Source organism: Felis catus, chromosome A1, assembly GCF_018350175.1.
Source record: "Felis catus isolate Fca126 chromosome A1, F.catus_Fca126_mat1.0, whole genome shotgun sequence".
In the NCBI taxonomy this organism is placed as follows: Eukaryota; Metazoa; Chordata; class Mammalia; order Carnivora; family Felidae; genus Felis; species Felis catus.
The window spans coordinates 12,058,729-12,068,328 of record NC_058368.1 but is presented as its reverse complement, the minus strand read 5'-3'; the positions used below and the strand labels follow the sequence as shown (position 1 = coordinate 12,068,328).

Genomic DNA, 9,600 nt, shown 5'->3' with positions numbered 1-9,600 from the left:
ACCTACATTATGAAGTTGTTATGAGGATTCAGCGATTTATTACCTACAAAGTACTTAGCACAGTACTTGGCACAGGGTAAACTCAGGTGTAATTGTTTTCTATTATATTTATGCCACTACCCCTGGTTTCCCACACTCTGAAATCATCCTGACACATCACTTACTCAAAAAAGAACAGGAGCTGGCCTAGGGTCTAGGAGACAGTCGTATCTCAAGACAGTGGCACCAATTATTTAATTATCGTTTAGTTAGGTGAGACAGGGAAATGGAAAGTCATGTTATTCAGAATCAGATAAGAACTGATTCCAAATCTTACTTCTACCACTTACAAGCTGGGTATACTTAGAAAGTTATTTAACATTTCGAAGTCTCCATATCCTCATATTTAAAATAGGAATAATACTTCGTATCCCTCAGGGTACTTGTAAACTTTAAATAGAATAATGCATATAAAGTGTCAGCTCAGTGCCAGATAATGGCTATTATTATTAAGGGATTTAGCTTTCTCAGCCTTGGAGTAGTCATGTGGCATCAAAGGAAAGAAGCAATTGACAATAAATTCTTCTCTAGCAGATCCATCGGTCATTTGGGAAAACAAAAATGCAAAAGGCTTTTGTGAAGTCCCATGCTGCCTGGGAGACAGTGTGCAGCCCCGGGTCACAGATCACGGCATGGATGGAAACATCCTCTGATTACAGGCTCTACCTCTCGAGGGTCACCTTTGCAATCAGCCCAGACCCCAGGGGTACAGCATGTTGTGAGCCCATTTCCAATTCTGCCTCCAGTTCTCAAGAGCAGAACAAAACCATTAATGTTTAATATTTAAACAAAAACCTTCCATTATTAATCACTTGAAGCCCCAGTGATGATTATTAAAACATAATGGATAGGGTCTTATTTTTAAAGCTTGCTTTTTAATGACTGAGATAGAAATCAGAACTAAAAAGGACAAAAAAATTGAGCCCCATCCTGTTTTCCAGAAATTTCTTTTCCTGCAGGCTAGAGCCCTGAGGAGATTGTCTAGTGCCTCTGAAAATCCAGGGCAGCCTTTCTCCCTCAGTAGATTTCCCGTGGCATAACCAGGGTAAATGAGGACTCTCAGGGAGGGCCAAGACACTGATTTCCAGGCTCTGGGTCACAAGGTCATGGCCAGGATGACCATGTTGAATGATGATCTCAGTGGCTAAGTTTTGGCATAACTTAGAGAAGCTCTGCACAGACCACTGAACTAACTCAGCCACTGGAACAAAGCAGACACAGTCGTGCCATCTCTCCCCACCCCCTACCAAACTCCTGACCCCTCAGCTATAGGGCACCTGGCCCAGCCTGTGGAAATTGACTCCAGGTACAAGGTCCTGGGCACTTAGAAATAAGATCATATTTTCATTGCTGGCCACTTGTGGGGAGTTTCATGAGGTGGGTTGATTCTCCCTTATTTTCTAGGACAACTGGGCCCACACCCACATCTTGGGGCCAAGGAGGAAGGGCCCAGAAGGGGAGGGAGAGTAGGAGTGGGCCTGGCCCAGGCTCCATTCTGCTGCTCCCTGTAGATATCCGTGCACAGGCGAGAGCTGGAGCTTCCAGACGATTGCACATTAGGAGCTAAGTGGATTAGCCTACTTGGTCGAGTGGCTAGATAGCTATGTGGGGGATATCCCTTTAATAGTGGCAATCGAAAAAAAAAAAAAAGCACATGAAATTCCTAGGAATAAATTTAACAAGAGATGTTCAGGTCCTACGTGAAGAAAACAAAATTCTACTGAGGGACACAGGTATTGGAATAAACGGAAAAATAAATTCTATTTTTGAATAAATGGAAAAATAAATTTTGTATTGTAAAAATGTAACAACTCTCCTGAAATCAATGCAAGTCCCAAGCAAAAAAAAAATTTTCAGAGTTTTTTCCCTTTAATACAGAAAAAAAAAACTGATATCAAAGTTCTTCTGAAATAATAAGCATGAACAAATAGCCAGGCAGAATAATGAGCAAATAATTGTCCTACTAGATATTAAAACATATCACACAAGTACAAAAACTGAAGCATTAAACAATAATTAGCACAAAGCTCAGTAGCACAAAATGCAGAAACAGACTCAAGTATGAATGAGAACTTGGTAGAGGGTAAAAGTGAGTAGGGAAAACTGACTTAGTCTTTTGGAAAAAAATGGCTTTTACCACCAAAATAAGTTTCAGATGGAGCAAATATCTGAATGCAAAAATGCACATTCTAGTTAAAAACTGCAAGAAAACATAGGCCATTGACTTGCAATCTTATATGCAACTTTCTAGACGGTCACCTGACACCATGTACCAGCGCCGTAGATTTCCATTCGTGAGGATTTTTGCCAAGGACCTAATGGGTCAACTTCACAGAGAAATACGCATACGGACGTTGATCACACAGTTTATAATAGCAAACAACTGGAAACAGTTAAATAAATTATGGTGCATCCATGCAATGACACTCTCCACAGCCACTTAAAGTAGTGACACATAACCACACTGTCACTGTATTTCCGGAGTGTCCCAGGGACTTGCTCTCGCAGAGGCCCCGGCAGCGGTTTAAGCGTGTGCCTGTTACTCCATCCTCCCCAACACCAGGGGGTGTCATCTGCGCGCTCGCTCTGTAGAGCTGTCGTTTTTTTCTGCCGAATAGGCACATGCCACTGGCCTCCACTCTGCGTGGTTGGCCCTGCAACATCCTCCCGGTGGCCAGCTGAAACGGCTGCTGGTCTGGAGCAGGGGACCCGAGCACCTGAGCGTCTGCAGAGCGGAGACACTTCAGGAGGTCTCTGCCTCCCCCAGAGTTGCAGACACACTTTGAGTGTTTGTGCAAATAATTGGCCAATGACAGGATGTTGCATCCGTTGCAGAAATGTGTGGCGTTGCCATCCTCACCTCCACGGTGGACTGTGGAAATTGATTGCGTTCGGGCTGTGAAAATGGAAGCGGTGACATAAAGGCTGAAATCGTTAAGCTTCAGAGACTGTGACATTCTGCTGGTGGCCTTGGGCCACAAGACCTGATGTTGCACTTGGTAACGGCTTCACTTTCATCCAACTACAGTAACTCAAGAATGAGAAAATTTTTGGTTTTGATCTTGTTCATATTGAAAGTCAGCTGAGTCTAATTACCCCCAAAACTCCCTTGGGAGAGCTAGGGACTAAGAAGTATCTTCAACACTCACCCGGAGTGCTAAAGGCAAGTCCCTACTGATGCAGAACCGCCACAGGGCAACTCATGACGGATTCGCGCTGCTTGCTGCCTTTGGTCGATCAGTGAAGAGACAGTTGTTTGTGTAATTTGAAGGGACTGTCAGGGGAAGAGGCTTAGATAGGCTCACTGGAGTACTTCTCAAAAAGATGATTCAGGTTGGGGCGTAATTAAGAATGGTCATCTCTGGGGGTGCCTGGGTGGCTCAGTAGGTCGGGCGTCCGACTTCAGCTCAGGTCATGATCTCACAGTTTGTGAGTTCGAGCCCCGCATCGGGCTCTGTGCTCACAGCTTGGAGCCTAGAGCCTGCTTCGGATTCTGTGTCTCCCTCTCTCTGCTCCTCCTCTGCTAGCACTCGGTCTCTGTCTCTCTCTCAAAAATGAATAAACATTTTTAAAAAATAAAGAGTGGTCATCTCTGAGTGATTTTTATTTTCTTGTTTATTTTCTTGTTTACCTGAGTTGTCCTGGCTCCAAAAATAAAGATAGCGTTTATATAATAAAGGTGGTTTAAGTTGCTATTCCAAACCTTTGAAGACTAGTTTTCAAACCGTTACCAATTATAGGTCTACCAGGAAAGTGTCTATAGAAGCCCGAAGTTAGGGCAGTGTATAAGGAAGTGGTTTTTGGTAACAATGGAAAGAGAGAACATAAACTACCTGTGTTTTACTAGTCCTGCCCAGGTAAAACTCACAGGTAAATTAGCAGTGAATAAAAACATAAGCATGATCTCTGTGGCACCTTACCTTTATTTTGCATTGTTTCCCGTCTGCACACAGATAAAACAGAATCATGATATGCTGGAAAGGCAAACTAAAGCCACCTCTTTAATTCAGCCCAACAACCTTTTCAGTATTTTAGACATTCCAATGGAAAGCCAATAGTACCTGCTAAGAGAAGAACTCCTAGGAAAGAGTATTGGTGTTAGATTCAGAATCTAAATATAGGGAAAGTTAAGGATTGATGAGAAAGGTACAAATTTGTGCTATGAGAATCATTTCTTTTCTTTTTTTTTTTTTTTTCTGAAAGAGAGAGAGCTTGTGTGTGGGAGGGGTGGAGAGACAGAGACAGGATCCGAAGCAGGCTCCAGGCTCCTAGCTCTCTGCACAGAGCCCAATGCGGGGCCCAAACCAGGAGCAATGAGATCATGACCTGAGCCGAAGTCTGTCGCCCAAATGACCGAGCCACCCAGAAACCCCACGAGAATCATTACTAAAATTCAACTTAAAAAAAAAAATCAGTTATAACGGGTTTTTTAGAATCCATTCCTTTAATAGAGAATAACATGTTTTTTTGATTATGTGGAGGAAACTTGAGGTTATGACTCTAAGACACTTAAACAAAAGGACCCACATGGCTTGCAGTTAAAGCCATGTGCTCATCACTCAGTGACAGACTCCCTGAAGTGCAGGGCTACACAGAAAGGAAAATGCTCTTTAATTTTTTTTTTTCAACGTTTATTTATTTTTGGGACAGAGAGAGACAGAGCATGAACGGGGGAGGGGCAGAGAGAGAGGGAGACACAGAATCGGAAACAGGCTCCAGGCTCTGAGCCATCAGCCCAGAGCCTGAGGCGGGGCTCGAACTCACGGACCGCGAGATCGTGACCTGGCTGAAGTCGGACGCTTAACCGACTGCGCCACCCAGGTGCCCCAGGAAAATGCTCTTTAAAAGCTACAACCATAAAATTAAAATCATCTTACAGCAGAAAGCATCTCATATGTGTGTTCCAATGTGCATACATAATCTGGAATGTGTATATATTTGCCTGATAAAATCTTCTGTTTCCCCTCATCTCTTTGGCAATTAAATATTTTCTGCTTTTCCGTCTTATATAGTATTCCCTAAATGCCAAACTTTAATAAGAGTGTAGGCATCCCTCATTTTTCCTTCACTAAGACATCCCTTTGCATCTGTATCCCCAGAAACAAATAATTGGGGACAACCTATTATTTTCTGACACATTGGATTCCGTAATTAAAGACAAGGACAAAGGTTCTGGGGGAAGCCTGAATGTTCGGTTCTTAAATTATCCCCTTCCTTGCATTCCCAGTCTTCTGACCCCGCTTCTGCTGTGATAGATTGTTAGAGTAATGGTCCCCAATGAATCACACCTGCCCGGGTCTATGTCCCTTTGGTATTCCCATTAAAAAGTGGAATCTATTTCTCCACCTCTTGAATCTGAATGTCCTTAGGTCCTGCTTGGAACCAATAGAATGTGGCAAAAGTAGCACAGTACAAGTTCCAGAGCCCAGACTTCAAGACCGTGAGACCACTCTGCTGTGAAAAAGCCCACTCTAGTGTCGTGGAAGATAAGAGGTCATGTCAAGGAGAACAGACAAACCCCAGCCAATGGCCAGCATCAATTCCTGATAGCGAGCGAGGCCATTATAGACCCTCCAGCCCCAAACTCTTACAACTCTTATTGCCGGACAAGCGACAGAACTGCCTAGATTTTCAACCCTAACAATCACGGGAAATAATAAATCATTGCTGTTTTAATAAAGCCATTGAATTTGGGGGTCATTTGTTATGCAGCAATTGATAGCTGATAGCTTCAAGAAACCATGTCTTATAAGAAGATTTCTACAAAAGGAAGAGAAATAACCATTATTTTCCCTCCTTCCTTTGATATACTGCCTCTACTGATTTGCACTATCCTCCTCTCTACATTCTGGAAACGTGCCATTAAACATTCACTCCTGAGTGGGGCCTTTGCTCTGGCTTGTCTCTTGAATTATCAAAGGATTCCTCTTATGTTCACTTGTCTGCCCACTAACAAACGTTTAAGGGAGGGAGGGAGGAAGATGGCTTAACTTGAGCTCTCAGAAGGCAGAGGGAATACATTCAAACACCATTTTGTATATGCCCGAGGTAAAGCCCTGGGTGGTAGGCACTGAATAAACATTTACTTAAAGACGACAACAAGCGGGGAACAGGGAAGGTCACATTAAAGACACTGAATCGCATCTGACTTAAGACAAGCAAAGCATTGTGTACTTTATATTGCAGACCAAAATCCCTAAAATATAGGAACAGCCAGAGGCAGAAACGTGATTGGGCTGTATTACTTTAAAGCTACAAGGAATACATTAAAAGGATTCTGCTATATTTTCAATAAATTCCCTTCACAAATATGTGGTATATTAGTAATCTGCCATAAGGGGGGAAACAAATCATAATAGCATCTTGATGTAGAAGGAAAGTGCACGTATGGGAAAAGTGCCGGATGTTTCCTTCAGTGAGGAATGATGTACAGGCCTCCAATAATTCCCAGAGTTTGAAACATGTGCTGCAGAAACCCTGCTCGGAACTAAAAATCTCCTGACTTTCTTTAATAAGATCACAAAGCAAAACGAGCTCAAGTTCTGGAAGGATTCTTCTGAGAAAATCCAGATATCACAATATGAGAGCCAAAGGTGCGTAATTCCTACCTAAACGAACCAAAGGCTGCAGCAGTACCCGGTAAATAATTAGAAAAGTAAAAGGCAGGTAATGTTTGTTAAAATTACGGCCTTTGTTCCTTACCAGCCTGCTAAACTTGGAATGTTAAACAGAACAAAGAAGCCACACCAACGTGGAAAACAATATTCAGATCTGGATCAGACCGCTGTTGAAATTGGCTTCATCCAGTTGAAACCAGCTCCTGGTCAGAAATGACCTGAGCTGGGAAGTTATCGTGGGTCTCATTTCCTAACAGGGCCTTGTCTCCCGAGTGAGATTTGCTGTTATGATGTTACTGTGGCTGTTATTGGCTTGTTTTTTGGTTGGGTTAGGTTGTTTTTCTTTTAGTCGTTTTTAATGTTCAGAATTTCTTCTGTGCTGCTGCCAGATGTTAAACATTAGTTGGCTCCCCTACAGCCTATATTCTGAAAACAAATAAAATGAGGACGACCAGAGTTATAAAATAAATAAAATCCACAAAGCCAAGTTTATTGACTTGCCTGGCAAGGAAACACACGCGAGTGAAGAAATTCGCTGAATAGCTGAGGGAGGAAAGTCAGGTGGTGTCACCTGGAAAGAGGGGTTCACGGTGATTAAAGGTTGAAAAACAGCACCTCGGAAATCAATCTACAGGTCTGTATCTGGTGGGTTCAAATAGATCCAACTGTTCATTGTTCAGGAAAGAATCTTTAGTTGGGGCCAATAGGGGGTTGGTTTGGGGTCCACGTCAGCTGGGTCGAATCAGTTATGATAAAATACATTTAATCTTGGTATCTCCTAAGGTATGTGTCGCTAGAAGGGAAAATTTTTCCTTTTGAAATTCTCACCTGCTCCTCCTCTTTGGAAGCTCCAGACAGGACATGTTCGTGCAGAAAGTAATTTGTTTCCCCTTATAGTCCTTAGCTCAGTGCTTTCGAATTCCATGGTCATCTTCAATAAAGGTTTGTAAAATGTGTATGTAAATGAATGACATCCACGTGCTCAGCTGGTCTTCACTGCTCTGCCCAACAGAGCAAGACCGTAAGTGCGCAATTCTCTCTGCAGAGCAAATGGTAGCTGGCAAAACACGTCTGCATGATGATATCAGATAATCATGACACCCAGAGTTCTGATGAGATTTTAGGGACATCACTTCACAAAAGTCAAAGAAACCTTTCAGAACATGGCAGTAGATGGAGAAAAGAGGAGAGGGCGAGCAAGGGAGATAATGGAAGTTGGAAGGAAACGGGGGAAAAGGTAAGCTTGTGTATATTACTGCAGAGAAAATCAGGGACAGATTAAAGAAAAATCGTTTTGGGGGGGGAAATACGAGAGCTGAAGAAATCTGACCGAGCCGGGGGCATGTGTTAGCAGAAGGCCACAGAGAAACAGTGGCAGCTGGAGGAGCCTGCAAAGCTAAGCAAGTCCGTTTTTGCAGAGTCCGGGCAGGAAAATGCTGTTGGCTAAAGCAGAAAATAAAGTGATTTTTTTCCCCCAGCTGATGCTTCTCTGGGATCCTGCCAAAGCTCTACCCTACAGAACTAGAAACTGAATAAATAGACTAATTTATTCAGAAGATGTGTCTCTTAGTTCTCTTCCCAGAATGGTGTCAAACCTGCCCAGGATACCAGAAATTTCTGTGAATTTGGATGACAAGGCATTAGCCAGCATGTTTCTCCTCATCCCACAACACCTGCTCCTGAAAAGGAAGCATTTGCTCCTTGCATGCAAATCATTTTTTATAAACAAGGCATCTAATGAGCATTTGATGAAAGTCCCCTAGAGCAGGTAAGACCTACATTAGACACGAGCTCAGAAACGAAGAAGAAACTCATTATTTACAAGCCCAGAGCTAAGCATTTGCTACAGAACAACTATCCCTGGTCTTTTCTTTGGGCATAATTAATAATTCTCCAAAATCCTCTGTGAATATTTGCCCAGCTGTGGTACTCAGAGACTTGACTGTATGTTCAGAGTCAGTGTTCGAGCTGTAAAAACCTTAGAGATCATCTAGTTAAATGCCTTCTCTCCAGAGAGGAAATTGCAGCCCCGAGAGGTGAGTGAGTTACTCAAGGTTACACAGCTAATTAGGAAAAGTTCTTCAATTCTCAGTGTGCTTCTCACAGCACTATGACACACACCTCCGTAATTTGTCACCCACACCCCTCTCCTCCACCTTCACTGTACCCTTACCTCCCAACAATGCACTGGGCTGCCATCGCAGAAGACCTGGCCGACAGTGGTTTGAACCATAATGACGATCACTGTTTTCTTGGTGAGAGGCTGGAGGTAGATGGTCCCAGGGTTTGTTCTGAAGCTTAACAATGCAGTCAAAAGCCCAGGCTTTTCTCACCTTGTTTGGGCATCTGCAGTGTGTGGACCTCTCATCCTTGAACATGTGACATCATGGTGACAAGATGGCTTCCACAGTTCCAGATATCACACAGCCATACCAGCACCCAAATAGGAAAGAAAGGGATAGACAGAAAAGAGCTTTGTTTTTATCAGGAGGAAAATCTTCCCCCAAAGTAAGATTTCCCTTTATGTCTCCTTGGCCAGAACTAGGTCACCTTGGTCACCACCAGCTGCAAGGAAGCCTGGGGAGGAAAGTTATCTAGCAAACAGTAACAGAAGTGACATGATTGCCTTAAACCAATAATGGCACATTATAATCTTTAACAAAATCGGGACTCTACAACACCAAAGAAGAAAGGGATTGTGGTTGTTAGGTAGGTATATTAGTTCACTTTTTTTAGATTATCTTTTTAAATTACATCCAAGTTAGTTAACATATAGCATAATAAAGATTTCAGGAATAGAATTAGTGATTCATCACTTATACATAACACCTAGGGCTCATCCCAACAAGTGTCCTCCTTAATACCCCTCACCCCTTTAGCCCATTCCCCCCACCCAACACCCCTCCAGCAACCCTCAGTTTGTTCTCTGTATCTAAGAGTCTCT

At 42.9% G+C, this 9,600-nt stretch overlaps 1 long non-coding RNA gene across 1 annotated transcript; it reads right to left on the bottom strand.

The window, feature by feature from the left end:
• Window positions 1-6,184: 6,184 nt before the first annotated feature.
• LOC109497357 lies at window positions 6,185-9,497 on the bottom strand. The gene is made up of 2 exons (XR_002740617.2): window positions 7,485-9,497; window positions 6,185-7,227 (listed from the first exon to the last, which is right to left on the bottom strand). It is a non-coding gene; the product is annotated as an uncharacterized LOC109497357 (long non-coding RNA).
• Window positions 9,498-9,600: the final 103 nt, after the last annotated feature.